Raw genomic sequence first — 27,270 nt, 5'->3', positions numbered from 1 at the left:
TAAGCATTTCCAACAGATCTTTGAACAATCCATACAGAGCAGTACCTATGAAGAACTCTTTAGACCTTTAAAGCGTACAAAGAGAAAGTGCTATTCACCAGCCACTTGAACGGCCCAAAGCTGCTTTGAAATTGAGTCAACAGCCACATCTTGGCTGACTAAAGCAAATTCAACAAGGGAGCTCAATGTCACAACATAGGGTGGAATACGCAAATCTAAGCAGCCCCTGATCACAGCCCTGAGGACATTGCTGTAAGTGTGCTGGCGTACAGCTGTCTACCAGGTGCTTGGCATTCTTCCAAATTTGCATGGCCTGTCTGGCCAGGGAATACAAGAGCATGACTCTTCTAGATGAGCTCTTACATGGGTCCTAAGCTCATTTGGTAAGGATTGCACTTTATCAGCAAGACTTTGTACAACAGAAATATATGAGAAACCCAAGCTCTCTTGACTAGACGAGGACGGAATAACGTCCCAGGTGAAGACGAACAGATGCAACTTCCATCAGATGGTATCCTGATGAAGAAGATTATATCTCCAAAAGTCATGTCAGAAGTGGGATTCGAACCCACGCCTCCAGAGGAGACTGCGGCCTAAACACAGCGCCTTAGACCACTCGGCCATCCTGACAGTGAAGAGTCCTAAGAAATGTATAAAAGTCACTCAGAAATTTCTGCGTCCATGCAAGCTTGAAATAATTTCAACCTTCAAACACAAGGTGCAACTTTTTGCACAGGACAATAAACACAGAAGATCACATATGAAAGCATTTCATTTCACAGGTGTACTGTTTTTATGCTTTTAGAATAACTTATACCTCTCACCAGCTATTTAGGGTTCTGTATCCTACTCACAAAATTACCTTGCCTGCGACCTCTCTCTTTATACACAAACAACTACTGCTCAGGAAGTAGGAAGGCAGAAGGTGGGGCAGTTTATGCAAATTTATGCTGTCAATGTGCCTTGCAGATTCATGCAGAATTTCTAGTTCCTTGCTGGAAACAAGAGAGCAGGCCTTGTTTCAGATCAACTGTCCCTAGCAAGGAACGTCTGAGCACATCCATTCTTTTGCTCTCTAGCCCCTGGCTTGGGACTCACCCTCACTGGCTGAGGAGTGAAGTTCTGCATACCAACGTTGAATAGAAGGTATGTTTGTGATTGGTTTGAGATGGGTGGGAGGTCAAGAGCAGGGAAAAGCAAGTCACCTTCTCTTCTAGTCTCCTCTTCTATGCCTACCTGCCGTTCACTCACTCTGTCTTTGTTTCATTCTCTCCTTCCTCAACACCCCATCTCACTCACTGGCTCTATCATTTGTGCTCTTTCCCCTTGCTCTTCATTTCATAGTGGAAACATCTCTTGAATGGATCATTAGAAAATGAGGTTACATAAAATTAAAAATCTACTTATTGGAAACCAAAAATATCACAAGACTGAATGTAAGCCATTTCTTCAATAAAAGGGATTTTTTAGGCACCCCCCAAAAAACACATAAAACACCACTAGTGCTAGAAGAATATTATACGAGCTTGAAGACAGAATTGGGCAAATTCATTTGCAGTTGAAACTGAAGTTTGGTACTTATTCAGATATTATATGCACTGCCAATTTTTAGCTGAGATTCTGAAGGAACGCAGTGACAAAATGGACTTAAAGGTTTGTCAGAAGTGGGATTCGAACCCACGCCTCCAGGAGAGACTGTGGCCTTAACGCAGCGCCTTAGACCACTCGGCCATCCTGACCACATGTTGCTTGTCTATCTACATAGTGAGAAAGATAGTGTGAAAAAAAACAACACACATCTTAGGCCATAAGTGGCTATAGCAAGAAAAAAACTCACTGCACTTTTCCAAAAAGACAACCATATAAGCCCATGTGAGGGAAATGATCTGATTTTCTCCCTCAAGAAAAAAGAAGATTAAACACAGGTTTGTCAGAAGTGGGATTTGAACCAACGCCTCCAGAAGAGACTGCGACCTGAACGCAGCGCCTTAGACCACTCGGCCATCCTGACTTGCATTTGCAGCACCTTCCACAAGCCAGACAGCCATGCAAGTTTGGTACCGAAAAGGCATGCCCTCAATTTATTTATCCCATTATAAGCATTTCCAACAGATCTTTGAACAATCCATACAGAGCAGTACCTATGAAGAACTCTTTAGACCTTTAAAGCGTATAAAGAGAAAGTGCTATTCACCAGCCACTTGAACGGCCCAAAGCTGCTTTGAAATTGAGTCAACAGCCACATCTTGGCTGACTAAAGCAAATTCAACAAGGGAGCTCAATGTCACAACATAGGGTGGAATACGCAAATCTAAGCAGCCCCTGATCACAGCCCTGAGGACATTGCTGTAAGTGTGCCGGCGTACAGCTGTCTACCAGGTGCTTGGCATTCTTCCAAATTTGCATGGCCTGTCTGGCCAGGGAATACAAGAGCATGACTCTTCTAGATGAGCTCTTACATGGGTCCTAAGCTCATTTGGTAAGGATTGCACTTTATCAGCAAGACTTTGTACAACAGAAATATATGAGAAACCCAAGCTCTCTTGACTAGACGAGGACGGAATAACGTCCCAGGTGAAGACGAACAGATGCAACTTCCATCAGATGGTATCCTGATGAAGAAGATTATATCTCCAAAAGTCATGTCAGAAGTGGGATTCGAACCCACGCCTCCAGAGGAGACTGCGGCCTAAACACAGCACCTTAGACCACTCGGCCATCCTGACAGTGAAGAGTCCTAAGAAATGTATAAAAGTCACTCAGAAATTTCTGCGTCCATGCAAGCTTGAAATAATTTCAACCTTCAAACACAAGGTGCAACTTTTTGCACAGGACAATAAACACAGAAGATCACATATGAAAGCATTTCATTTCACAGGTGTACTGTTTTTATGCTTTTAGAATAACTTATACCTCTCACCAGCTATTTAGGGTTCTGTATCCTACTCACAAAATTACCTTGCCTGCGACCTCTCTCTTTATACACAAACAACTAATGCTCAGGAAGTAGGAAGGCAGAAGGTGGGGCAGTTTATGCAAATTTATGCTGTCAATGTGCCTTGCAGATTCATGCAGAATTTCTAGTTCCTTGCTGGAAACAAGAGAGCAGGCCTTGTTTCAGATCAACTGTCCCTAGCAAGGAACGTCTGAGCACATCCATTCTTTTGCTCTCTAGCCCCTGGCTTGGGACTCACCCTCACTGGCTGAGGAGTGAAGTTCTGCATACCAACGTTGAATAGAAGGTATGTTTGTGATTGGTTTGAGATGGGTGGGAGGTTAAGAGCAGGGAAAAGCAAGTCACCTTCTCTTCTAGTCTCCTCTTCTATGCCTACCTGCCGTTCACTCACTCTGTCTTTGTTTCATTCTCTCCTTCCTCAACACCCCATCTCACTCACTGGCTCTATCATTTGTGCTCTTTCCCCTTGCTCTTCATTTCATAGTGGAAACATCTCTTGAATGGATCATTAGAAAATGAGGTTACATAAAATTAAAAATCTACTTATTGGAAACCAAAAATATCACAAGACTGAATGTAAGCCATTTCTTCAATAAAAGGGATTTTTTAGGCACCCCCCAAAAAACACATAAAACACCACTAGTGCTAGAAGAATATTATACGAGCTTGAAGACAGAATTGGGCAAATTCATTTGCAGTTGAAACTGAAGTTTGGTACTTATTCAGATATTATATGCACTGCCAATTTTTAGCTGAGATTCTGAAGGAACGCAGAGACAAAATGGACTTAAAGTTTTGTCAGAAGTGGGATTCGAACCCACGCCTCCAGGAGAGACTGCGGCCTTAATGCAGTGCCTTAGACCACTCGGCCATCCTGACCACAAGCTGCTTGTTCATCTACATAGTGAGAAAGATAGTGTGAACAAAAAAAACACACATCTTAGGCCATGAGTGGCTATAGCAAGAAAAAAACTCACTGCACTTTTCCAAAAAGACAACCATATAAGCCCATGTGAGGGAAATGATCTGATTTTCTCCCTCAAGAAAAAAAAAGATTAACCACAGGTTTGTCAGAAGTGGGATTTGAACCCACGCCTCCAGAAGAGACTGCGACCTGAACGCAGCGCCTTAGACCACTCGGCCATCCTGACTTGCATTTTCAGCACCTTCCACAAGCCAGACAGCCATGCAAGTTTGGTACCGAAAAGGCATGCCCTCAATTTATTTATCCCATTATAAGCATTTCCAACAGATCTTTGAACAATCCATACAGAGCAGTACCTATGAAGAACTCTTTAGACCTTTAATGAGTACAAAGAGAAAGTGCTATTCACCAGCCACTTGAACGGCCCAAAGCTGCTTTGAAATTGAGTCAACAGCCACATCTTGGCTGACTAAAGCAAATTCAACAAGGGAGCTCAATGTCACAACATAGGGTGGAATACACAAATCTAAGCAGCCCCTGATCACAGCCCTGAGGACATTGCTGTAAGTGTGCTGCAGTACAGCTGTCTACCAGGTGCTTGGCATTCTTCCAAATTTGCATGGCCTGTCTGGCCAGGGAATACAAGAGCATGACTCTTCTAGATGAGCTCTTACATGGGTCCTAAGCTCATTTGGTAAGGATTGCACTTTATCAGCAAGACTTTGTAAAACAGAAATATATGAGAAACCCAAGCTCTCTTGACTAGACGAGGACGGAATAACGTCCCAGGTGAAGACGAAGAGATGCAACTTCCATCAGATGTTATCCTGATGAAGAAGATTATATCTCCAAAAGTCATTTCAGAAGTGGGATTCGAACCCACGCCTCCAGAGGAGACTGCAGGTTAAACACAGCGCCTTAGACCACTCGGCCATCCTGACAGTGAAGAGTCCTAAGAAATGTATAAAAGTCACTCAGAAATTTCTGCGTCCATGCAAGCTTGAAATAATTTCAACCTTCAAACACAAGGTGCAACTTTTTGCACAGGACAATAAACACAGAAGATCACATATGAAAGCATTTCATTTCACAGGTGTACTGTTTTTATGCTTTTAGAATAACTTATACCTCTCACCAGCTATTTAGGGTTCTGTATCCTACTCACAAAATTATCTTGCCTGCGACCTCTCTCTTTATACACAAACAACTATTGCTCAGGAAGTAGGAAGGCAGAAGGTGGGGCAGTTTATGCAAATTCATGCTGTCAATGTGCCTTGCAGATTCATGCAGAATTTCTAGATCCTTGCTGGAAACAAGAGAGCAGGCCTTGTTTCAGATCAACTGTCCCTAGCAAGGAACGTCTGAGCACATCCATTCTTTTGCTCTCTAGCCCCTGGCTTGGGACTCACCCTCACTGGCTGAGGAGTGAAGTTCTGCATACCAACGTTGCATAGAAGGTATGTTTGTGATTGGTTTGAGATGGGTGGGAGGTCAAGAGCAGGGAAAAGCAAGTCACCTTCACTTCTAGTCTCCTCTTCTATGCCTACCTGCCGTTCACTCACTCTGTCTTTGTTTCATTCTCTCCTTGCTCAACACCCCATCTCACTCACTGGCTCTATCATTTGTGCTCTTTCCCCTTGCTCTTCATTTCATAGTGGGAACATCTCTTGAATGGATCATTAGAAAATGAGGTTACATAAAATTAAAAATCTACTTATTGGAAACCAAAAATATCACAAGACTGAATGTAAGCCATTTCTTCAATAAAAGGGATTTTTTAGGCACCCCCCAAAAAACACATAAAACACCACTAGTGCTAGAAGAATATTATACGAGCTTGAAGACAGAATTGGGCAAATTCATTTGCAGTTGAAACTGAAGTTTGGTACTTATTCAGATATTATATGCACTGCCAATTTTTAGCTGAGATTCTGAAGGAACGCAGTGACAAAATGGACTTAAAGTTTTGTCAGAAGTGGGATTCGAACCCACGCCTCCAGGAGAGACTGCGGCCTTAACGCAGCGCCTTAGACCACTCGGCCATCCTGACCACAAGTTGCTTGTCTATCTACATAGTGAGAAAGATAGTGTGAAAAAAAACAACACACATCTTAGGCCATAAGTGGCTATAGCAAGAAAAAAACTCACTGCACTTTTCCAAAAAGACAACCATATAAGCCCATGTGAGGGAAATGATCTGATTTTCTCCCTCAAGAAAAAAGAAGATTAAACACAGGTTTGTCAGAAGTGGGATTTGAACCAACGCCTCCAGAAGAGACTGCGACCTGAATGCAGCGCCTTAGACCACTCGGCCATCCTGACTTGCATTTGCAGCACCTTCCACAAGCCAGACAGCCATGCAAGTTTGGTACCGAAAAGGCATGCCCTCAATTTATTTATCCCATTATAAGCATTTCCAACAGATCTTTGAACAATCCATACAGAGCAGTACCTATGAAGAACTCTTTAGACCTTTAAAGCGTACAAAGAGAAAGTGCTATTCACCAGCCACTTGAACGGCCCAAAGCTGCTTTGAAATTGAGTCAACAGCCACATCTTGGCTGACTAAAGCAAATTCAACAAGGGAGCTCAATGTCACAACATAGGGTGGAATACGCAAATCTAAGCAGCCCCTGATCACAGCCCTGAGGACATTGCTGTAAGTGTGCTGGAGTACAGCTGTCTACCAGGTGCTTGGCATTCTTCCAAATTTGCATGGCCTGTCTGGCCAGGGAATACAAGAGCATGACTCTTCTAGATGAGCTCTTACATGGGTCCTAAGCTCATTTGGTAAGGATTGCACTTTATCAGCAAGACTTTGTACAACAGAAATATATGAGAAACCCAAGCTCTCTTGACTAGACGAGGACGGAATAACGTCCCAGGTGAAGACGAACAGATGCAACTTCCATCAGATGTTATCCTGATGAAGAAGATTATATCTCCAAAAGTCATGTCAGAAGTGGGATTCGAACCCACGCCTCCAGAGGAGACTGTGGCCTAAACACAGCGCCTTAGACCACTCGGCCATCCTGACAGTGGAGAGTCCTAAGAAATGTATAAAAGTCACTCAGAAATTTCTGCGTCCATGCAAGCTTGAAATAATTTCAACCTTCAAACACAAGGTGCAACTTTTTGCACAGGACAATAAACACAGAAGATCACATATGAAAGCATTTCATTTCACAGGTGTACTGTTTTTATGCTTTTAGAATAACTTATACCTCTCACCAGCTATTTAGGGTTCTGTATCCTACTCACAAAATTACCTTGCCTGCGACCTCTCTCTTTATACACAAACAACTACTGCTCAGGAAGTAGGAAGGCAGAAGGTGGGGCAGTTTATGCAAATTTATGCTGTCAATGTGCCTTGCAGATTCATGCAGAATTTCTAGTTCCTTGCTGGAAACAAGAGAGCAGGCCTTGTTTCAGATCAACTGTCCCTAGCAAGGAACGTCTGAGCACATCCATTCTTTTGCTCTCTAGCCCCTGGCTTGGGACTCACCCTCACTGGCTGAGGAGTGAAGTTCTGCATACCAACGTTGAATAGAAGGTATGTTTGTGATTGGTTTGAGATGGGTGGGAGGTCAAGAGCAGGGAAAAGCAAGTCACCTTCCCTTCTAGTCTCCTCTTCTATGCCTACCTGCCGTTCACTCACTCTGTCTTTGTTTCATTCTCTCCTTCCTCAACACCCCATCTCACTCACTGGCTCTATCATTTGTGCTCTTTCCCCTTGCTCTTCATTTCATAGTGGAAACATCTCTTGAATGGATCATTAGAAAATGAGGTTACATCAAATTAAAAATCTACTTATTGGAAACCAAAAATATCACAAGACTGAATGTAAGCCATTTCTTCAATAAAAGGGATTTTTTAGGCACCCCCCAAAAAACACATAAAACACCACTAGTGCTAGAAGAATATTATACGAGCTTGAAGACAGAATTGGGCAAATTCATTTGCAGTTGAAACTGAAGTTTGGTACTTATTCAGATATTATATGCACTGCCAATTTTTAGCTGAGATTCTGAAGGAACGCAGAGACAAAATGGACTTAAAGTTTTGTCAGAAGTGGGATTCGAACCCACGCCTCCAGGAGAGACTGCGGCCTTAATGCAGTGCCTTAGACCACTCGGCCATCCTGACCACAAGCTGATTGTTCATCTACATAGTGAGAAAGATAGTGTGAACAAAAAAAACACACATCTTAGGCCATGAGTGGCTATAGCAAGAAAAAAACTCACTGCACTTTTCCAAAAAGACAACCATATAAGCCCATGTGAGGGAAATGATCTGATTTTCTCCCTCAAGAAAAAAGAAGATTAAACACAGGTTTGTCAGAAGTGGGATTTGAACCCACGCCTCCAGAAGAGACTGCGTCCTGAACGCAGCGCCTTAGACCACTCAGCCATCCTGACTTGCATTTGCAGCACCTTCCACAAGCCAGACAGCCATGCAAGTTTGGTACCGAAAAGGCATGCCCTCAATTTATTTATCCCATTATAAGCATTTCCAACAGATCTTTGAACAATCCATACAGAGCAGTACCTATGAAGAACTCTTTAGACCTTTAAAGCGTACAAAGAGAAAGTGCTAATCACCAGCCACTTGAACGGCCCAAAGCTGCTTTGAAATTGAGTCAACAGCCACATCTTGGCTGACTAAAGCAAATTCAACAAGGGAGCTCAATGTCACAAAATAGGGTGGAATACGCAAATCTAAGCAGCCCCTGATCACAGCCCTGAGGATATTGCTGTAAGTGTGCTGGAGTACAGCTGTCTACCAGGTGCTTGGCATTCTTCCAAATTTGCATGGCCTGTCTGGCCAGGGAACACAAGAGCGTGACTCTTCTAGATGAGCTCTTACATGGGTCCTAAGCTCATTTGGTAAGGATTGCACTTTATCAGCAAGACTTTGTACAACAGAAATATATGAGAAACCCAAGCTCTCTTGACTAGCGAGGACGGAATAACGTCCCAGGTGAAGACGAACAGATGCAAATTCCATCAGATGTTATCCTGATGAAGAAGATTATATCTCCAAAAGTCATGTCAGAAGTGGGATTCGAACCCACGCCTCCAGAGGAGACTGCGGCCTAAACACAGCGCCTTAGACCACTCGGCCATCCTGACGGTAGAGAGTCCTAAGAAATGTATAAAAGTCACTCAGAAATTTCTGCGTCCATGCAAGTTTGAAATAATTTCAACCTTCAAACACAAGGTGCAACTTTTTGCACAGGACAATAAACACAGAAGATCACATATGAAAGCATTTCATTTCACAGGTGTACTGTTTTTATGCTTTTAGAATAACTTATACCTCTCACCAGCTATTTAGGGTTCTGTATCCTACTCACAAAATTACCTTGCCTGCGACCTCTCTCTTTATACACAAACAACTACTGCTCAGGAAGTAGGAAGGCAGAAGGTGGGGCAGTTTATGCAAATTTATGCTGTCAATGTGCCTTGCAGATTCATGCAGAATTTCTAGATCCTTGCTGGAAACTAGAGAGCAGGCCTTGTTTCAGATCAACTGTCCCTAGCAAGGAACGTCTGAGCACATCCATTCTTTTGCTCTCTAGCCCCTGGCTTGGGAGACACCCTCACTGGCTGAGGAGTGAAGTTCTGCATTCCAACGTTGAATAGAAGGTATGTTTGTGATTGGTTTGAGATGGGTGGGAGGTCAAGAGCAGGGAAAAGCAAGTCACCTTCACTTCTAGTCTCCTCTTCTATGCCTACCTGCCGTTCACTCACTCTGTCTTTGTTTCATTCTCTCCTTCCTCAACACCCCATCTCACTCACTGGCTCTATCATTTGTGCTCTTTCCCCTTGCTCTTCATTTCATAGTGGAAACATCTCTTGAATGGATCATTAGAAAATGAGGTTACATAAAATTAAAAATCTACTTATTGGAAACCAAAAATATCACAAGACTGAATGTAAGCCATTTCTTCAATAAAAGGGATATTTTAGGCCCCCCCCCAAAAAACACATAAAACACCACTAGTGCTAGAAGAATATTATACGAGCTTGAAGACAGAATTGGGCAAATTCATTTGCAGTTGAAACTGAAGTTTGGTACTTATTCAGATATTATATGCACTGCCAATTTTTAGCTGAGATTCTGAAGGAACGCAGAGACAAAATGGACTTAAAGTTTTGTCAGAAGTGGGATTCGAACCCACGCCTCCAGGAGAGACTGCGGCCTTAACGCAGCGCCTTAGACCACTCGGCCATCCTGACCACATGTTGCTTGTTCATCTACATAGTGAGAAAAATAGTGTGAACAAAAAAAACACACATCTTAGGCCATGAGTGGCTATAGCAAGACAAAAAACTCCCTGCACTTTTCCAAAAAGACAACCATATAAGCCCATGTGAGGGAAATGATCTGATTTTCTCCCTCTAGAAAAAAGAAGATTAAACACAGGTTTGTCAGAAGTGGGATTTGAACCCACGCCTCCAGAAGAGACTGCGACCTGAACGCAGCGCCTTAGACCACTCGGCCATCCTGACTTGCAATTGCAGCACCTTCCACAAGCCAGACAGCCATGCAAGTGGGGTACCGAAAAGGCATGCCCTCAATTTATTTATCCCATTATAAGCATTTCCAACAGATCTTTGAACAATCCATACAGAGCAGTACCTATGAAGAACTCTTTAGACCTTTAATGAGTACAAAGAGAAAGTGCTATTCACCAGCCACTTGAACGGCCCAAAGCTGCTTTGAAATTGAATCAACAGCCACATCTTGGCTGACTAAAGCAAATTCAACAAGGGAGCTCAATGTCACAACATAGGGTGGAATACACAAATCTAAGCAGCCCCTGATCACAGCCCTGAGGACATTGCTGTAAGTGTGCTGGAGTACAGCTGTCTACCAGGTGCTTGGCATTCTTCCAAATTTGCATGGCCTGTCTGGCCAGGGAATACAAGAGCATGACTCTTCTAGATGAGCTCTTACATGGGTCCTAAGCTCATTTGGTAAGGATTGCACTTTATCAGCAAGACTTTGTAAAACAGAAATATATGAGAAACCCAAGCTCTCTTGACTAGACGAGGACGGAATAACGTCCCAGGTGAAGACGAAGAGATGCAACTTCCATCAGATGTTATCCTGATGAAGAAGATTATATCTCCAAAAGTCATTTCAGAAGTGGGATTCAAACCCACGCCTCCAGAGGAGACTGCAGCCTAAACACAGCGCCTTAGACCACTCGGCCATCCTGACAGTGAAGAGTCCTAAGAAATGTATAAAAGTCACTCAGAAATTTCTGCGTCCATGCAAGCTTGAAATAATTTCAACCTTCAAACACAAGGTGCAACTTTTTGCACAGGACAATAAACACAGAAGATCACATATGAAAGCATTTCATTTCACAGGTGTACTGTTTTTATGCTTTTAGAATAACTTATACCTCTCACCAGCTATTTAGGGTTCTGTATCCTACTCACAAAATTATCTTGCCTGCGACCTCTCTCTTTATACACAAACAACTATTGCTCAGGAAGTAGGAAGGCAGAAGGTGGGGCAGTTTATGCAAATTTATGCTGTCAATGTGCCTTGCAGATTCATGCAGAATTTCTAGATCCTTGCTGGAAACAAGAGAGCAGGCTTGTTTCAGATCAACTGTCCCTAGCAAGGAACGTCTGAGCACATCCATTCTTTTGCTCTCTAGCCCCTGGCTTGGGACTCACCCTCACTGGCTGAGGAGTGAAGTTCTGCATACCAACGTTGCATAGAAGGTATGTTTGTGATTGGTTTGAGATGGGTGGGAGGTCAAGAGCAGGGAAAAGCAAGTCACCTTCACTTCTAGTCTCCTCTTCTATGCCTACCTGCCGTTCACTCACTCTGTCTTTGTTTCATTCTCTCCTTCCTCAACACCCCATCTCACTCACTGGCTCTATCATTTGTGCTCTTTCCCCTTGCTCTTCATTTCATAGTGGAAACATCTCTTGAATGGATCATTAGAAAATGAGGTTACATAAAATTAAAAATCTACTTATTGGAAACCAAAAATATCACAAGACTGAATGTAAGCCATTTCTTCAATAAAAGGGATTTTTTAGGCACCCCCCAAAAAACACATAAAACACCACTAGTGCTAGAAGAATATTATACGAGCTTGAAGACAGAATTGGGCAAATTCATTTGCAGTTGAAACTGAAGTTTGGTACTTATTCAGATATTATATGCACTGCCAATTTTTAGCTGAGATTCTGAAGGAACGCAGAGACAAAATGGACTTAAAGTTTTGTCAGAAGTGGGATTCGAACCCACGCCTCCAGGAGAGACTGCAGCCTTAACGCAGCGCCTTAGACCACTCGGCCATCCTGACCACATGTTGCTTGTTCATCTACATAGTGAGAAAGATAGTGTGAACAAAAAAACCACACATCTTAGACCATGAGTGGCTATAGCAAGAAAAAAACTCACTGCACTTTTCCAAAAAGACAACCATATAAGCCCATGTGAGGGAAATGATCTGATTTTCTCCCTCAAGAAAAAAGAAGATTAAACACATGTTTGTCAGAAGTGGGATTTGAACCCACGCCTCCAGAAGAGACTGCGACCTGAACGCAGCGCCTTAGACCACTCGGCCATCCTGACTTGCATTTTCAGCACCTTCCACAAGCCAGACAGCCATGCAAGTTTGGTACCGAAAAGGCATGCCCTCAATTTATTTATCCCATTATAAGCATTTCCAACAGATCTTTGAACAATCCATACAGAGCAGTACCTATGAAGAACTCTTTAGACCTTTAATGAGTACAAAGAGAAAGTGCTATTCACCAGCCACTTGAACGGCCCAAAGCTGCTTTGAAATTGAATCAACAGCCACATCTTGGCTGACTAAAGCAAATTCAACAAGGGAGCTCAATGTCACAACATAGGGTGGAATACACAAATCTAAGCAGCCCCTGATCACAGCCCTGAGGACATTGCTGTAAGTGTGCTGGAGTACAGCTGTCTACCAGGTGCTTGGCATTCTTCCAAATTTGCATGGCCTGTCTGGCCAGGGAATACAAGAGCATGACTCTTCTAGATGAGCTCGTACATGGGTCCTAAGCTCATTTGGTAAGGATTGCACTTTATCAGCAAGACTTTGTAAAACAGAAATATATGAGAAACCCAAGCTCTCTTGACTAGACGAGGACGGAATAACGTCCCAGGTGAAGACGAAGAGATGCAACTTCCATCAGATGTTATCCTGATGAAGAAGATTATATCTCCAAAAGTCATTTCAGAAGTGGGATTCAAACCCACGCCTCCAGAGGAGACTGCAGCCTAAACACAGCGCCTTAGACCACTCGGCCATCCTGACAGTGAAGAGTCCTAAGAAATGTATAAAAGTCACTCAGAAATTTCTGCGTCCATGCAAGCTTGAAATAATTTCAACCTTCAAACACAAGGTGCAACTTTTTGCACAGGACAATAAACACAGAAGATCACATATGAAAGCATTTCATTTCACAGGTGTACTGTTTTTATGCTTTTAGAATAACTTATACCTCTCACCAGCTATTTAGGGTTCTGTATCCTACTCACAAAATTATCTTGCCTGCGACCTCTCTCTTTATACACAAACAACTATTGCTCAGGAAGTAGGAAGGCAGAAGGTGGGGCAGTTTATGCAAATTTATGCTGTCAATGTGCCTTGCAGATTCATGCAGAATTTCTAGATCCTTGCTGGAAACAAGAGAGCAGGCTTGTTTCAGATCAACTGTCCCTAGCAAGGAACGTCTGAGCACATCCATTCTTTTGCTCTCTAGCCCCTGGCTTGGGACTCACCCTCACTGGCTGAGGAGTGAAGTTCTGCATACCAACGTTGAATAGAAGGTATGTTTGTGATTGGTTTGAGATGGGTGGGAGGTCAAGAGCAGGGAAAAGCAAGTCACCTTCCCTTCTAGTCTCCTCTTCTATGCCTACCTGCCGTTCACTCACTCTGTCTTTGTTTCATTCTCTCCTTCCTCAACACCCCATCTCACTCACTGGCTCTATCATTTGTGCTCTTTCCCCTTGCTCTTCATTTCATAGTGGAAACATCTCTTGAATGGATCATTAGAAAATGAGGTTACATCAAATTAAAAATCTACTTATTGGAAACCAAAAATATCACAAGACTGAATGTAAGCCATTTCTTCAATAAAAGGGATTTTTTAGGCACCCCCCAAAAAACACATAAAACACCACTAGTGCTAGAAGAATATTATACGAGCTTGAAGACAGAATTGGGCAAATTCATTTGCAGTTGAAACTGAAGTTTGGTACTTATTCAGATATTATATGCACTGCCAATTTTTAGCTGAGATTCTGAAGGAACGCAGAGACAAAATGGACTTAAAGTTTTGTCAGAAGTGGGATTCGAACCCACGCCTCCAGGAGAGACTGCGGCCTTAATGCAGTGCCTTAGACCACTCGGCCATCCTGACCACAAGCTGATTGTTCATCTACATAGTGAGAAAGATAGTGTGAACAAAAAAAACACACATCTTAGGCCATGAGTGGCTATAGCAAGAAAAAAACTCACTGCACTTTTCCAAAAAGACAACCATATAAGCCCATGTGAGGGAAATGATCTGATTTTCTCCCTCAAGAAAAAAGAAGATTAAACACAGGTTTGTCAGAAGTGGGATTTGAACCCACGCCTCCAGAAGAGACTGCGTCCTGAACGCAGCGCCTTAGACCACTCAGCCATCCTGACTTGCATTTGCAGCACCTTCCACAAGCCAGACAGCCATGCAAGTTTGGTACCGAAAAGGCATGCCCTCAATTTATTTATCCCATTATAAGCATTTCCAACAGATCTTTGAACAATCCATACAGAGCAGTACCTATGAAGAACTCTTTAGACCTTTAAAGCGTACAAAGAGAAAGTGCTAATCACCAGCCACTTGAACGGCCCAAAGCTGCTTTGAAATTGAGTCAACAGCCACATCTTGGCTGACTAAAGCAAATTCAACAAGGGAGCTCAATGTCACAAAATAGGGTGGAATACGCAAATCTAAGCAGCCCCTGATCACAGCCCTGAGGACATTGCTGTAAGTGTGCTGGAGTACAGCTGTCTACCAGGTGCTTGGCATTCTTCCAAATTTGCATGGCCTGTCTGGCCAGGGAACACAAGACCGTGACTCTTCTAGATGAGCTCTTACATGGGTCCTAAGCTCATTTGGTAAGGATTGCACTTTATCAGCAAGACTTTGTACAACAGAAATATATGAGAAACCCAAGCTCTCTTGACTAGCGAGGACGGAATAACGTCCCAGGTGAAGACGAACAGATGCAAATTCCATCAGATGTTATCCTGATGAAGAAGATTATATCTCCAAAAGTCATGTCAGAAGTGGGATTCGAACCCACGCCTCCAGAGGAGACTGCGGCCTAAACACAGCGCCTTAGACCACTCGGCCATCCTGACAGTAGAGAGTCCTAAGAAATGTATAAAAGTCACTCAGAAATTTCTGCGTCCATGCAAGTTTGAAATAATTTCAACCTTCAAACACAAGGTGCAACTTTTTGCACAGGACAATAAACACAGAAGATCACATATGAAAGCATTTCATTTCACAGGTGTACTGTTTTTATGCTTTTAGAATAACTTATACCTCTCACCAGCTATTTAGGGTTCTGTATCCTACTCACAAAATTACCTTGCCTGCGACCTCTCTCTTTATACACAAACAACTACTGCTCAGGAAGTAGGAAGGCAGAAGGTGGGGCAGTTTATGCAAATTTATGCTGTCAATGTGCCTTGCAGATTCATGCAGAATTTCTAGATCCTTGCTGGAAACTAGAGAGCAGGCCTTGTTTCAGATCAACTGTCCCTAGCAAGGAACGTCTGAGCACATCCATTCTTTTGCTCTCTAGCCCCTGGCTTGGGAGACACCCTCACTGGCTGAGGAGTGAAGTTCTGCATTCCAACGTTGAATAGAAGGTATGTTTGTGATTGGTTTGAGATGGGTGGGAGGTCAAGAGCAGGGAAAAGCAAGTCACCTTCACTTCTAGTCTCCTCTTCTATGCCTACCTGCCGTTCACTCACTCTGTCTTTGTTTCATTCTCTCCTTCCTCAACACCCCATCTCACTCACTGGCTCTATCATTTGTGCTCTTTCCCCTTGCTCTTCATTTCATAGTGGAAACATCTCTTGAATGGATCATTAGAAAATGAGGTTACATAAAATTAAAAATCTACTTATTGGAAACCAAAAATATCACAAGACTGAATGTAAGCCATTTCTTCAATAAAAGGGATATTTTAGGCCCCCCCCAAAAAACACATAAAACACCACTAGTGCTAGAAGAATATTATACGAGCTTGAAGACAGAATTGGGCAAATTCATTTGCAGTTGAAACTGAAGTTTGGTACTTATTCAGATATTATATGCACTGCCAATTTTTAGCTGAGATTCTGAAGGAACGCAGAGACAAAATGGACTTAAAGTTTTGTCAGAAGTGGGATTCGAACCCACGCCTCCAGGAGAGACTGCGGCCTTAACGCAGCGCCTTAGACCACTCGGCCATCCTGACCACATGTTGCTTGTTCATCTACATAGTGAGAAAAATAGTGTGAACAAAAAAAACACACATCTTAGGCCATGAGTGGCTATAGCAAGACAAAAAACTCCCTGCACTTTTCCAAAAAGACAACCATATAAGCCCATGTGAGGGAAATGATCTGATTTTCTCCCTCTAGAAAAAAGAAGATTAAACACAGGTTTGTCAGAAGTGGGATTTGAACCCACGCCTCCAGAAGAGACTGCGACCTGAACGCAGCGCCTTAGACCACTCGGCCATCCTGACTTGCAATTGCAGCACCTTCCACAAGCCAGACAGCCATGCAAGTGGGGTACCGAAAAGGCATGCCCTCAATTTATTTATCCCATTATAAGCATTTCCAACAGATCTTTGAACAATCCATACAGAGCAGTACCTATGAAGAACTCTTTAGACCTTTAATGAGTACAAAGAGAAAGTGCTATTCACCAGCCACTTGAACGGCCCAAAGCTGCTTTGAAATTGAATCAACAGCCACATCTTGGCTGACTAAAGCAAATTCAACAAGGGAGCTCAATGTCACAACATAGGGTGGAATACACAAATCTAAGCAGCCCCTGATCACAGCCCTGAGGACATTGCTGTAAGTGTGCTGGAGTACAGCTGTCTACCAGGTGCTTGGCATTCTTCCAAATTTGCATGGCCTGTCTGGCCAGGGAATACAAGAGCATGACTCTTCTAGATGAGCTCTTACATGGGTCCTAAGCTCATTTGGTAAGGATTGCACTTTATCAGCAAGACTTTGTAAAACAGAAATATATGAGAAACCCAAGCTCTCTTGACTAGACGAGGACGGAATAACGTCCCAGGTGAAGACGAAGAGATGCAACTTCCATCAGATGTTATCCTGATGAAGAAGATTATATCTCCAAAAGTCATTTCAGAAGTGGGATTCAAACCCACGCCTCCAGAGGAGACTGCAGCCTAAACACAGCGCCTTAGACCACTCGGCCATCCTGACAGTGAAGAGTCCTAAGAAATGTATAAAAGTCACTCAGAAATTTCTGCGTCCATGCAAGCTTGAAATAATTTCAACCTTCAAACACAAGGTGCAACTTTTTGCACAGGACAATAAACACAGAAGATCACATATGAAAGCATTTCATTTCACAGGTGTACTGTTTTTATGCTTTTAGAATAACTTATACCTCTCACCAGCTATTTAGGGTTCTGTATCCTACTCACAAAATGATCTTGCCTGCGACCTCTCTCTTTATACACAAACAACTATTGCTCAGGAAGTAGGAAGGCAGAAGGTGGGGCAGTTTATGCAAATTTATGCTGTCAATGTGCCTTGCAGATTCATGCAGAATTTCTAGATCCTTGCTGGAAACAAGAGAGCAGGCTTGTTTCAGATCAACTGTCCCTAGCAAGGAACGTCTGAGCACATCCATTCTTTTGCTCTCTAGCCCCTGGCTTGGGACTCACCCTCACTGGCTGAGGAGTGAAGTTCTGCATACCAACGTTGCATAGAAGGTATGTTTGTGATTGGTTTGAGATGGGTGGGAGGTCAAGAGCAGGGAAAAGCAAGTCACCTTCACTTCTAGTCTCCTCTTCTATGCCTACCTGCCGTTCACTCACTCTGTCTTTGTTTCATTCTCTCCTTCCTCAACACCCCATCTCACTCACTGGCTCTATCATTTGTGCTCTTTTCCCTTGCTCTTCATTTCATAGTGGAAACATCTCTTGAATGGATCATTAGAAAATGAGGTTACATAAAATTAAAAATCTACTTATTGGAAACCAAAAATATCACAAGACTGAATGTAAGCCATTTCTTCAATAAAAGGGATTTTTTAGGCACCCCCCAAAAAACACATAAAACACCACTAGTGCTAGAAGAATATTATACGAGCTTGAAGACAGAATTGGGCAAATTCATTTGCAGTTGAAACTGAAGTTTGGTACTTATTCAGATATTATATGCACTGCCAATTTTTAGCTGAGATTCTGAAGGAACGCAGAGACAAAATGGACTTAAAGTTTTGTCAGAAGTGGGATTCGAACCCACGCCTCCAGGAGAGACTGCGGCCTTAACGCAGCGCCTTAGACCACTCGGCCATCCTGACCACATGTTGCTTGTTCATCTACATAGTGAGAAAGATAGTGTGAACAAAAAAACCACACATCTTAGACCATGAGTGGCTATAGCAAGAAAAAAACTCACTGCACTTTTCCAAAAAGACAACCATATAAGCCCATGTGAGGGAAATGATCTGATTTTCTCCCTCAAGAAAAAAGAAGATTAAACACATGTTTGTCAGAAGTGGGATTTGAACCCACGCCTCCAGAAGAGACTGCGACCTGAACGCAGCGCCTTAGACCACTCGGCCATCCTGACTTGCATTTTCAGCACCTTCCACAAGCCAGACAGCCATGCAAGTTTGGTACCGAAAAGGCATGCCCTCAATTTATTTATCCCATTATAAGCATTTCCAACAGATCTTTGAACAATCCATACAGAGCAGTACCTATGAAGAACTCTTTAGACCTTTAATGAGTACAAAGAGAAAGTGCTATTCACCAGCCACTTGAACGGCCCAAAGCTGCTTTGAAATTGAGTCAACCGCCACATCTTGGCTGACTAAAGCAAATTCAACAAGGGAGCTCAATGTCACAACATAGGGTGGAATACACAAATCTAAGCAGCCCCTGATCACAGCCCTGAGGACATTGCTGTAAGTGTGCTGGAGTACAGCTGTCTACCAGGTGCTTGGCATTCTTCCAAATTTGCATGGCCTGTCTGGCCAGGGAATACAAGAGCATGACTCTTCTAGATGAGCTCTTACATGGGTCCTAAGCTCATTTGGTAAGGATTGCACTTTATCAGCAAGACTTTGTAAAACAGAAATATATGAGAAACCCAAGCTCTCTTGACTAGACGAGGACGGAATAACGTCCCAGGTGAAGACGAAGAGATGCAACTTCCATCAGATGTTATCCTGATGAAGAAGATTATATCTCCAAAAGTCATTTCAGAAGTGGGATTCGAACCCACGCCTCCAGAGGAGAATGCAGCCTAAACACAGCGCCTTAGACCACTCGGCCATCCTGACAGTGAAGAGTCCTAAGAAATGTATAAAAGTCACTCAGAAATTTCTGCGTCCATGCAAGCTTGAAATAATTTCAACCTTCAAACACAAGGTGCAACTTTTTGCACAGGACAATAAACACAGAAGATCACATATGAAAGCATTTCATTTCACAGGTGTACTGTTTTTATGCTTTTAGAATAACTTATACCTCTCACCAGCTATTTAGGGTTCTGTATCCTACTCACAAAATTATCTTGCCTGCGACCTCTCTCTTTATACACAAACAACTATTGCTCAGGAAGTAGGAAGGCAGAAGGTGGGGCAGTTTATGCAAATTTATGCTGTCAATGTGCCTTGCAGATTCATGCAGAATTTCTAGATCCTTGCTGGAAACAAGAGAGCAGGCCTTGTTTCAGATCAACTGTCCCTGGCAAGGAACGTCTGAGCACATCCATTCTTTTGCTCTCTAGCCCCTGGCTTGGGACTCACCCTCACTGGCTGAGGAGTGAAGTTCTGCATACCAACGTTGCATAGAAGGTATGTTTGTGATTGGTTTGAGATGGGTGGGAGGTCAAGAGCAGGGAAAAGCAAGTCACCTTCACTTCTAGTCTCCTCTTCTATGCCTACCTGCCGTTCACTCACTCTTTCTTTGTTTCATTCTCTCCTTCCTCAACACCCCATCTCACTCACTGGCTCTATCATTTGTGCTCTTTCCCCTTGCTCTTCATTTCATAGTGGAAACATCTCTTGAATGGATCATTAGAAAACGAGGTTACATAAAATTAAAAATCTACTTATTGGAAACCAAAAATATCACAAGACTGAATGTAAGCCATTTCTTCAATAAAAGGGATTTTTTAGGCACCCCCCAAAAAACACATAAAACACCACTAGTGCTAGAAGAATATTATACGAGCTTGAAGACAGAATTGGGCAAATTCATTTGCAGTTGAAACTGAAGTTTGGTACTTATTCAGATATTATATGCACTGCCAATTTTTAGCTGAGATTCTGAAGGAACGCAGAGACAAAATGGACTTAAAGTTTTGTCAGAAGTGGGATTCGAACCCACGCCTCCAGGAGAGACTGCGGCCTTAATGCAGCACCTTAGACCACTCGGCCATCCTGACCACATGATGCTTGTTCATCTACATAGTGAGAAAGATAGTGTGAACAAAAAAACCACACATCTTAGGCCATGAGTGGCTATAGCAAGAAAAAAACTCACTGCACTTTTCCAAAAAGACAACCATATAAGCCCATGTGAGGGAAATGATCTGATTTTCTCCCTCAAGAAAAAAGAAGATTAAACACATGTTTGTCAGAAGTGGGATTTGAACCCACGCCTCCAGAATAGACTGCGACCTGAACGCAGCGCCTTAGACCACTCGGCCATCCTGACTTGCATTTGCAGCACCTTCCACAAGCCAGACAGCCATGCAAGTTTGGTACCGAAAAGGCATGCCCTCAATTTATTTATCCCATTATAAGCATTTCCAACAGATCTTTGAACAATCCATACAGAGCAGTACCTATGAAGAACTCTTTAGACCTTTAAAGCGTACAAAGAGAAAGTGCTATTCGCCAGCCACTTGAACGGCCCAAAGCTGCTTTGAAATTGAGTCAACAGCCACATCTTGGCTGACTAAAGCAAATTCAACAAGGGAGCTCAATGTCACAACATAGGGTGGAATACGCAAATCTAAGCAGCCCCTGATCACAGCCCTGAGGACATTGCTGTAAGTGTGCTGGCGTACAGCTGTCTACCAGGTGCTTGGCATTCTTCCAAATTTGCATGGCCTGTCTGGCCAGGGAATACAAGAGCATGACTCTTCTAGATGAGCTCTTACATGGGTCCTAAGCTCATTTGGTAAGGATTGCACTTTATCAGCAAGACTTTGTACAACAGAAATATATGAGAAACCCAAGCTCTCTTGACTAGACGAGGACGGAATAACGTCCCAGGTGAAGACGAACAGATGCAACTTCCATCAGATGTTATCCTGATGAAGAAGATTATATCTCCAAAAGTCATGTCAGAAGTGGGATTCGAACCCACGCCTCCAGAGGAGACTGCGGCCTAAACACAGCGCCTTAGACCACTCGGCCATCCTGACAGTGAAGAGTCCTAAGAAATGTATAAAAGTCACTCAGAAATTTCTGCGTCCATGCAAGCTTGAAATAATTTCAACCTTCAAACACAAGGTGCAACTTTTTGCACAGGACAATAAACACAGAAGATCACATATGAAAGCATTTCATTTCACAGGTGTACTGTTTTTATGCTTTTAGAATAAATTATACCTCTCACCAGCTATTTAGGGTTCTGTATCCTACTCACAAAATTACCTTGCCTGCGACCTCTCTCTTTATACACAAACAACTACTGCTCAGGAAGTAGGAAGGCAGAAGGTGGGGCAGTTTATGCAAATTTATGCTGTCAATGTGCCTTGCAGATTCATGCAGAATTTCTAGTTCCTTGCTGGAAACAAGAGAGCAGGCCTTGTTTCAGATCAACTGTCCCTAGCAAGGAACGTCTGAGCACATCCATTCTTTTGCTCTCTAGCCCCTGGCTTGGGACTCACCCTCACTGGCTGAGGAGTGAAGTTCTGCATACCAACGTTGCATAGAAGGTATGTTTGTGATTGGTTTGAGATGGGTGGGAGGTCAAGAGCAGGGAAAAGCAAGTCACCTTCACTTCTAGTCTCCTCTTCTATGCCTACCTGCCGTTCACTCACTCTGTCTTTGTTTCATTCTCTCCTTCCTCAACACCCCATCTCACTCACTGGCTCTATCATTTGTGCTCTTTCCCCTTGCTCTTCATTTCATAGTGGAAACATCTCTTGAATGGATCATTAGAAAATGAGGTTACATAAAATTAAAAATCTACTTATTGGAAACCAAAAATATCACAAGACTGAATGTAAGCCATTTCTCCAATAAAAGGGATTTTTTAGGCACCCCCCAAAAAACACATAAAACACCACTAGTGCTAGAAGAATATTATACGAGCTTGAAGACAGAATTGGGCAAATTCATTTGCAGTTGAAACTGAAGTTTGGTACTTATTCAGATATTATATGCACTGCCAATTTTTAGCTGAGATTCTGAAGGAACGCAGAGACAAAACGGACTTAAAGTTTTGTCAGAAGTAGGATTCGAACCCACGCCTCCAGGAGAGACTGCGGCCTTAATGCAGTGCCTTAGACCACTCGGCCATCCTGACCACAAGCTGCTTGTTCATCTACATAGTGAGAAAGATAGTGTGAACAAAAAAACCACACATCTTAGGCCATGAGTGGCTATAGCAAGAAAAAAACTCACTGCACTTTTCCAAAAAGACAACCCTATAAGCCCATGTGAGGGAAATGATCTGATTTTCTCCCTCAAGAAAAAAGAAGATTAAACACATGTTTGTCAGAAGTGGGATTTGAACCCACGCCTCCAGAAGAGACTGCGACCTGAACGCAGCGCCTTAGACCACTCGGCCATCCTAACTTGCATTTTCAGCACCTTCCACAAGCCAGACAGCCATGCAAGTTTGGTACCGAAAAGGCATGCCCTCAATTTATTTATCCCATTATAAGTATTTCCAACAGATCTTTGAACAATCCATACAGAGCAGTACCTATAAAGAACTCTTTAGACCTTTAATGAGTACAAAGAGAAAGTGCTATTCACCAGCCACTTGAACGGCCCAAAGCTGCTTTGAAATTGAGTCAACAGCCACATCTTGGCTGACTAAAGCAAATTCAACAAGGGAGCTCAATGTCACAACATAGGGTGGAATACGCAAATCTAAGCAGCCCCTGATCACAGCCCTGAGGACATTGCTGTAAGTGTGCTGGAGTACAGCTGTCTACCAGGTGCTTGGCATTCTTCCAAATTTGCATGGCCTGTCTGGCCAGGGAATACAAGAGCATGACTCTTCTAGATGAGCTCTTACATGGGTCCTAAGCTCATTTGGTAAGGATTGCACTTTATCAGCAAGACTTTGTACAACAGAAATATATGAGAAACCCAAGCTCTCTTGACTAGACGAGGACGGAATAACGTCACAGGTGAAGACGAACAGATGCAACTTCCATCAGATGTTATCCTGATGAAGAAGATTATATCTCCAAAAGTCATGTCAGAAGTGGGATTCGAACCCACACCTCCAGAGGAGACTGCGGCCTAAACACAGTGCCTTAGACCACTCGGCCATCCTGACAGTGGAGAGTCCTAAGAAATGTATAAAAGTCACTCAGAAATTTCTGTGTCCATGCAAGCTTGAAATAATTTCAACCTTCAAACACAAGGTGCAACTTTTTGCACAGGACAATAAACACAGAAGATCACATATGAAAGCATTTCATTTCACAGGTGTACTGTTTTTATGCTTTTAGAATAACTTATACCTCTCACCAGCTATTTAGGGTTCTGTATCCTACTCACAAAATTACCTTGCCTGCGACCTCTCTCTTTATACACAAACAACTACTGCTCAGGAAGTAGGAAGGCAGAAGGTGGGGCAGTTTATGCAAATTTATGCTGTCAATGTGCCTTGCAGATTCATGCAGAATTTCTAGTTCCTTGCTGGAAACAAGAGAGCAGGCCTTGTTTCAGATCAACTGTCCCTAGCAAGGAACGTCTGAGCACATCCATTCTTTTGCTCTCTAGCCCCTGGCTTGGGACTCACCCTCACTGGCTGAGGAGTGAAGTTCTGCATACCAACGTTGCATAGAAGGTATGTTTGTGATTGGTTTGAGATGGGTGGGAGGTCAAGAGCAGGGAAAAGCAAGTCACCTTCACTTCTAGTCTCCTCTTCTATGCCTACCTGCCGTTCACTCACTCTGTCTTTGTTTCATTCTCTCCTTCCTCAACACCCCATCTCACTCACTGGCTCTATCATTTGTGCTCTTTCCCCTTGCTCTTCATTTCATAGTGGAAACATCTCTTGAATGGATCATTAGAAAATGAGGTTACATAAAATTAAAAATCTACTTATTGGAAACCAAAAATATCACAAGACTGAATGTAAGCCATTTCTTCAATAAAAGGGATTTTTTAGGCACCCCCCAAAAAACACATAAAACACCACTAGTGCTAGAAGAATATTATACGAGCTTGAAGACAGAATTGGGCAAATTCATTTGCAGTTGAAACTGAAGTTTGGTACTTATTCAGATATTATATGCACTGCCAATTTTTAGCTGAGATTCTGAAGGAACGCAGTGACAAAATGGACTTAAAGTTTTGTCAGAAGTGGGATTCGAACCCACGCCTCCAGGAGAGACTGCGGCCTTAACGCAGCGCCTTAGACCACTCGGCCATTCTGACCACATGTTGCTTGTCCATCTACATAGTGAGAAAGATAGTGTGAACAAAAAAAACACACATCTTAGGCCATAAGTGGCTATAGCAAGAAAAAAACTCACTGCACTTTTCCAAAAAGACAACCATATAAGCCCATGTGAGGGAAATGATCTGATTTTCTCCCTCAAGAAAAAAGAAGATTAAACACAGGTTTGTCAGAAGTGGGATTTGAACCCACGCCTCCAGAAGATACTGCGACCTGAACGCAGTGCCTTAGACCACTCGGCCATCCTGACTTGCATTTGCAGCACCTTCCACAAGCCAGACAGCCATGCAAGTTTGGTACCGAAAAGGCATGCCCTCAATTTATTTATCCCATTATAAGCATTTCCAACAGATCTTTGAACAATCCATACAGAGCAGTACCTATGAAGAACTCTTTAGACCTTTAAAGCGTACAAAGAGAAAGTGCTATTCACCAGCCACTTGAACGGCCCAAAGCTGCTTTGAAATTGAGTCAACAGCCACATCTTGGCTGACTAAAGCAAATTCAACAAGGGAGCTCAATGTCACAACATAGGGTGGAATACGCAAATCTAAGCAGCCCCTGATCACAGCCCTGAGGACATTGCTGTAAGTGTGCTGGCGTACAGCTGTCTACCAGGTGCTTGGCATTCTTCCAAATTTGCATGGCCTGTCTGGCCAGGGAATACAAGAGCATGACTCTTCTAGATGAGCTCTTACATGGGTCCTAAGCTCATTTGGTAAGGATTGCACTTTATCAGCAAGACTTTGTACAACAGAAATATATGAGAAACCCAAGCTCTCTTGACTAGACGAGGACGGAATAACGTCCCAGGTGAAGACGAACAGATGCAACTTCCATCAGATGTTATCCTGATGAAGAAGATTATATCTCCAAAAGTCATGTCAGAAGTGGGACTCGAACCCACGCCTCCAGAGGAGACTGCGGCCTAAACACAGCACCTTAGACCACTCGGCCATCCTGACAGTGAAGAGTCCTAAGAAATGTATAAAAGTCACTCAGAAATTTCTGCGTCCATGCAAGCTTGAAATAATTTCAACCTTCAAACACAAGGTGCAACTTTTTGCACAGGACAATAAACACAGAAGATCACATATGAAAGCATTTCATTTCACAGGTGTACTGTTTTTATGCTTTTAGAATAACTTATACCTCTCACCAGCTATTTAGGGTTCTGTATCCTACTCACAAAATTACCTTGCCTGCGACCTCTCTCTTTATACACAAACAACTACTGCTCAGGAAGTAGGAAGGCAGAAGGTGGGGCAGTTTATGCAAATTTATGCTGTCAATGTGCCTTGCAGATTCATGCAGAATTTCTAGTTCCTTGCTGGAAACAAGAGAGCAGGCCTTGTTTCAGATCAACTGTCCCTAGCAAGGAACGTCTGAGCACATCCATTCTTTTGCTCTCTAGCCCCTGGCTTGGGACTCACCCTCACTGGCTGAGGAGTGAAGTTCTGCATACCAACGTTGCATAGAAGGTATGTTTGTGATTGGTTTGAGATGGGTGGGAGGTCAAGAGCAGGGAAAAGCAAGTCACCTTCACTTCTAGTCTCCTCTTCTATGCCTACCTGCCGTTCACTCACTCTGTCTTTGTTTCATTCTCTCCTTGCTCAACACCCCATCTCACTCACTGGCTCTATCATTTGTGCTCTTTCCCCTTGCTCTTCATTTCATAGTGGGAACATCTCTTGAATGGATCATTAGAAAATGAGGTTACATAAAATTAAAAATCTACTTATTGGAAACCAAAAATATCACAAGACTGAATGTAAGCCATTTCTTCAATAAAAGGGATTTTTTAGGCACCCCCCCAAAAAACACATAAAACACCACTAGTGCTAGAAGAATATTATACGAGCTTGAAGACAGAATTGGGCAAATTCATTTGCAGTTGAAACTGAAGTTTGGTACTTATTCAGATATTATATGCACTGCCAATTTTTAGCTGAGATTCTGAAGGAACGCAGTGACAAAATGGACTTAAAGTTTTGTCAGAAGTGGGATTCGAACCCACGCCTCCAGGAGAGACTGCGGCCTTAACGCAGCGCCTTAGACATCTCGGCCATCCTGACCACATGTTGCTTGTCCATCTACATAGTGAGAAAGATAGTGTGAAAAAAAAAACACACATCTTAGGCCATAAGTGGCTATAGCAAGAAAAAAACTCACTGCACTTTTCCAAAAAGACAACCATATAAGCCCATGTGAGGGAAATGATCTGATTTTCTCCCTCAAGAAAAAAGAAGATTAAACACAGGTTTGTCAGAAGTGGGATTTGAACCAACGCCTCCAGAAGAGACTGCGACCTGAACGCAGCGCCTTAGACCACTCGGCCATCCTGACTTGCATTTGCAGCACCTTCCACAAGCCAGACAGCCATGCAAGTTTGGTACCGAAAAGGCATGCCCTCAATTTATTTATCCCATTACAAGCATTTCCAACAGATCTTTGA

General features: G+C 42.9%; 32 non-coding genes across 32 annotated transcripts; all 32 read right to left on the bottom strand.

The window, feature by feature from the left end:
- Positions 1-547: 547 nt before the first annotated feature.
- TRNAL-UAG (transfer RNA leucine (anticodon UAG)) lies at positions 548-630 on the bottom strand. Its single transcript has one exon. It is a non-coding gene; the product is annotated as a tRNA-Leu (tRNA).
- Positions 631-1,656: 1,026 nt separating this feature from the next.
- TRNAL-AAG (transfer RNA leucine (anticodon AAG)) lies at positions 1,657-1,739 on the bottom strand. Its single transcript has one exon. It is a non-coding gene; the product is annotated as a tRNA-Leu (tRNA).
- Positions 1,740-1,928: 189 nt separating this feature from the next.
- TRNAL-CAG (transfer RNA leucine (anticodon CAG)) lies at positions 1,929-2,011 on the bottom strand. Its single transcript has one exon. It is a non-coding gene; the product is annotated as a tRNA-Leu (tRNA).
- A 632-nt stretch (positions 2,012-2,643) lies between these two features.
- TRNAL-UAG (transfer RNA leucine (anticodon UAG)) lies at positions 2,644-2,726 on the bottom strand. Its single transcript has one exon. It is a non-coding gene; the product is annotated as a tRNA-Leu (tRNA).
- Positions 2,727-3,752: 1,026 nt separating this feature from the next.
- Positions 3,753-3,835, bottom strand: TRNAL-AAG (transfer RNA leucine (anticodon AAG)). Its single transcript has one exon. It is a non-coding gene; the product is annotated as a tRNA-Leu (tRNA).
- Positions 3,836-4,024: 189 nt separating this feature from the next.
- TRNAL-CAG (transfer RNA leucine (anticodon CAG)) lies at positions 4,025-4,107 on the bottom strand. Its single transcript has one exon. It is a non-coding gene; the product is annotated as a tRNA-Leu (tRNA).
- Positions 4,108-4,739: 632 nt separating this feature from the next.
- Positions 4,740-4,822, bottom strand: TRNAL-UAA (transfer RNA leucine (anticodon UAA)). Its single transcript has one exon. It is a non-coding gene; the product is annotated as a tRNA-Leu (tRNA).
- Positions 4,823-5,848: 1,026 nt separating this feature from the next.
- TRNAL-AAG (transfer RNA leucine (anticodon AAG)) lies at positions 5,849-5,931 on the bottom strand. The gene has a single exon. It is a non-coding gene; the product is annotated as a tRNA-Leu (tRNA).
- Positions 5,932-6,835: 904 nt separating this feature from the next.
- On the bottom strand, positions 6,836-6,918 carry TRNAL-UAG (transfer RNA leucine (anticodon UAG)). Its single transcript has one exon. It is a non-coding gene; the product is annotated as a tRNA-Leu (tRNA).
- Positions 6,919-7,944: 1,026 nt separating this feature from the next.
- TRNAL-AAG (transfer RNA leucine (anticodon AAG)) lies at positions 7,945-8,027 on the bottom strand. The gene has a single exon. It is a non-coding gene; the product is annotated as a tRNA-Leu (tRNA).
- A 189-nt stretch (positions 8,028-8,216) lies between these two features.
- Positions 8,217-8,299, bottom strand: TRNAL-CAG (transfer RNA leucine (anticodon CAG)). The gene has a single exon. It is a non-coding gene; the product is annotated as a tRNA-Leu (tRNA).
- A 631-nt stretch (positions 8,300-8,930) lies between these two features.
- On the bottom strand, positions 8,931-9,013 carry TRNAL-UAG (transfer RNA leucine (anticodon UAG)). Its single transcript has one exon. It is a non-coding gene; the product is annotated as a tRNA-Leu (tRNA).
- A 1,027-nt stretch (positions 9,014-10,040) lies between these two features.
- TRNAL-AAG (transfer RNA leucine (anticodon AAG)) lies at positions 10,041-10,123 on the bottom strand. The gene has a single exon. It is a non-coding gene; the product is annotated as a tRNA-Leu (tRNA).
- A 190-nt stretch (positions 10,124-10,313) lies between these two features.
- On the bottom strand, positions 10,314-10,396 carry TRNAL-CAG (transfer RNA leucine (anticodon CAG)). Its single transcript has one exon. It is a non-coding gene; the product is annotated as a tRNA-Leu (tRNA).
- A 1,740-nt stretch (positions 10,397-12,136) lies between these two features.
- Positions 12,137-12,219, bottom strand: TRNAL-AAG (transfer RNA leucine (anticodon AAG)). The gene has a single exon. It is a non-coding gene; the product is annotated as a tRNA-Leu (tRNA).
- Positions 12,220-12,408: 189 nt separating this feature from the next.
- Positions 12,409-12,491, bottom strand: TRNAL-CAG (transfer RNA leucine (anticodon CAG)). The gene has a single exon. It is a non-coding gene; the product is annotated as a tRNA-Leu (tRNA).
- Positions 12,492-14,231: 1,740 nt separating this feature from the next.
- On the bottom strand, positions 14,232-14,314 carry TRNAL-AAG (transfer RNA leucine (anticodon AAG)). The gene has a single exon. It is a non-coding gene; the product is annotated as a tRNA-Leu (tRNA).
- Positions 14,315-14,503: 189 nt separating this feature from the next.
- TRNAL-CAG (transfer RNA leucine (anticodon CAG)) lies at positions 14,504-14,586 on the bottom strand. Its single transcript has one exon. It is a non-coding gene; the product is annotated as a tRNA-Leu (tRNA).
- Positions 14,587-15,217: 631 nt separating this feature from the next.
- Positions 15,218-15,300, bottom strand: TRNAL-UAG (transfer RNA leucine (anticodon UAG)). Its single transcript has one exon. It is a non-coding gene; the product is annotated as a tRNA-Leu (tRNA).
- Positions 15,301-16,326: 1,026 nt separating this feature from the next.
- On the bottom strand, positions 16,327-16,409 carry TRNAL-AAG (transfer RNA leucine (anticodon AAG)). Its single transcript has one exon. It is a non-coding gene; the product is annotated as a tRNA-Leu (tRNA).
- Positions 16,410-16,599: 190 nt separating this feature from the next.
- Positions 16,600-16,682, bottom strand: TRNAL-CAG (transfer RNA leucine (anticodon CAG)). Its single transcript has one exon. It is a non-coding gene; the product is annotated as a tRNA-Leu (tRNA).
- A 1,740-nt stretch (positions 16,683-18,422) lies between these two features.
- On the bottom strand, positions 18,423-18,505 carry TRNAL-AAG (transfer RNA leucine (anticodon AAG)). Its single transcript has one exon. It is a non-coding gene; the product is annotated as a tRNA-Leu (tRNA).
- Positions 18,506-18,694: 189 nt separating this feature from the next.
- TRNAL-CAG (transfer RNA leucine (anticodon CAG)) lies at positions 18,695-18,777 on the bottom strand. Its single transcript has one exon. It is a non-coding gene; the product is annotated as a tRNA-Leu (tRNA).
- Positions 18,778-20,518: 1,741 nt separating this feature from the next.
- TRNAL-AAG (transfer RNA leucine (anticodon AAG)) lies at positions 20,519-20,601 on the bottom strand. Its single transcript has one exon. It is a non-coding gene; the product is annotated as a tRNA-Leu (tRNA).
- A 189-nt stretch (positions 20,602-20,790) lies between these two features.
- TRNAL-CAG (transfer RNA leucine (anticodon CAG)) lies at positions 20,791-20,873 on the bottom strand. Its single transcript has one exon. It is a non-coding gene; the product is annotated as a tRNA-Leu (tRNA).
- Positions 20,874-21,505: 632 nt separating this feature from the next.
- TRNAL-UAG (transfer RNA leucine (anticodon UAG)) lies at positions 21,506-21,588 on the bottom strand. Its single transcript has one exon. It is a non-coding gene; the product is annotated as a tRNA-Leu (tRNA).
- A 1,298-nt stretch (positions 21,589-22,886) lies between these two features.
- Positions 22,887-22,969, bottom strand: TRNAL-CAG (transfer RNA leucine (anticodon CAG)). Its single transcript has one exon. It is a non-coding gene; the product is annotated as a tRNA-Leu (tRNA).
- A 632-nt stretch (positions 22,970-23,601) lies between these two features.
- Positions 23,602-23,684, bottom strand: TRNAL-UAG (transfer RNA leucine (anticodon UAG)). Its single transcript has one exon. It is a non-coding gene; the product is annotated as a tRNA-Leu (tRNA).
- A 1,026-nt stretch (positions 23,685-24,710) lies between these two features.
- TRNAL-AAG (transfer RNA leucine (anticodon AAG)) lies at positions 24,711-24,793 on the bottom strand. Its single transcript has one exon. It is a non-coding gene; the product is annotated as a tRNA-Leu (tRNA).
- A 189-nt stretch (positions 24,794-24,982) lies between these two features.
- Positions 24,983-25,065, bottom strand: TRNAL-CAG (transfer RNA leucine (anticodon CAG)). Its single transcript has one exon. It is a non-coding gene; the product is annotated as a tRNA-Leu (tRNA).
- Positions 25,066-25,697: 632 nt separating this feature from the next.
- On the bottom strand, positions 25,698-25,780 carry TRNAL-UAG (transfer RNA leucine (anticodon UAG)). Its single transcript has one exon. It is a non-coding gene; the product is annotated as a tRNA-Leu (tRNA).
- A 1,298-nt stretch (positions 25,781-27,078) lies between these two features.
- TRNAL-CAG (transfer RNA leucine (anticodon CAG)) lies at positions 27,079-27,161 on the bottom strand. Its single transcript has one exon. It is a non-coding gene; the product is annotated as a tRNA-Leu (tRNA).
- Between the last annotated feature and the right edge of the window lie 109 nt (positions 27,162-27,270).

Source organism: Lissotriton helveticus, chromosome 8 (genome assembly GCF_964261635.1).
Source record: "Lissotriton helveticus chromosome 8, aLisHel1.1, whole genome shotgun sequence".
In the NCBI taxonomy this organism is placed as follows: domain Eukaryota; kingdom Metazoa; phylum Chordata; class Amphibia; order Caudata; family Salamandridae; genus Lissotriton; species Lissotriton helveticus.
Note: the sequence above shows the minus strand (reverse complement) of the source record. Positions and strands in the feature narration are given on the sequence as shown.